Here is a 1199-nt window from a genome sequence, read left to right as displayed (position 1 = left end):
AATAATCTATGTATATCTATAAAAGTAGGGAAATCAACTCCTAATACGAACAATGTAAATGCAGAGTAATCAAACTAATTTTATTAAAGAATATAATTCAAAGCCTTCCTTCGCATTCACACATTTTTCAGTTCTACATTGGATATTAAACTAATTGACATGGATGCTCTACTCTCGCAGTTATAGTCGAAGTATGTGCTGTTTTGTGTTTCTGTACATTCATCACATGATATATTTAGTTGGGATCGTTTATTGCAGTATGAATCTATAATTCATTTCGTGTCTCACTCGTGAAATATTGAAAATCAACTTAATTAGATATTTTTATGCGACTATCCTTTCAATATTATAATTATTAAAAGTCAACGTCGCATATCAGTTTCTTACATTCCACGATCGTGTACTGCGGCGAGCTTCAAGTGTTTTCTCACGGAATAATTCTACTGTGTTTCGCTTATTTTAAGTAATATCAAGAAGGCACATAATACAATAAACATTTGCAGCTCTATTTGTATTTTTATTTAATTTCATTTAATTCACAAAAGTTTTTTTTTTTTTGTTTTTAATATGGCAGTAACAACTTAACAAACAGATTACTTATAGTGTGGGTGTCATTAAGTCTTTCTGGTCCATTTAATCGTGAGTTGTAACCATATGTGTTCTAATAAAAGCAATTAGCGTTATGTTCAGCTGCATGTGTTAAATTATTATTTTTTCAGATAAACAAGATAAATCTTTCGATAATAAACGTTACATAGAGGACCTTATGTGATCGGCAGTTTTATGTACAATAAAAGCAAATTACAATAACACTAGTGTGAATATTCGTAGCGAATTTCTTGAGCTATCGAGTTGCACACAGTTTTGCGCGAGTGGTTTGAAATTATTTTTCTAATTGTTTCGAATAATAGTATTTGTAACAAAACGGTATATTAAATTTTTACAGTCGATATTAAATAACATGTATGGGGACAGTCACGATATCAAGTTGTTTTTTTTTTCTAAATGACACAAAATATATTATGTAACTGCATGATATATTTTTATATTATAGCAACATCATGTACACTGCCTTAATTTTTACTTTTTTGTATCTTAACTCTATAAAGCATCCAACTTTTACATAGTTATTCTACGTCTTTATCGCTGCGTTCCGCTTCACTCACTTCCTCTGATATCATACAGCCAGACGGCCAGTT

This window comes from Vanessa atalanta, chromosome 13, assembly GCF_905147765.1.
Source record: "Vanessa atalanta chromosome 13, ilVanAtal1.2, whole genome shotgun sequence".
NCBI lineage: Eukaryota > Metazoa > Arthropoda > Insecta > Lepidoptera > Nymphalidae > Vanessa > Vanessa atalanta.
This window is presented reverse-complemented; position numbering follows the sequence as displayed.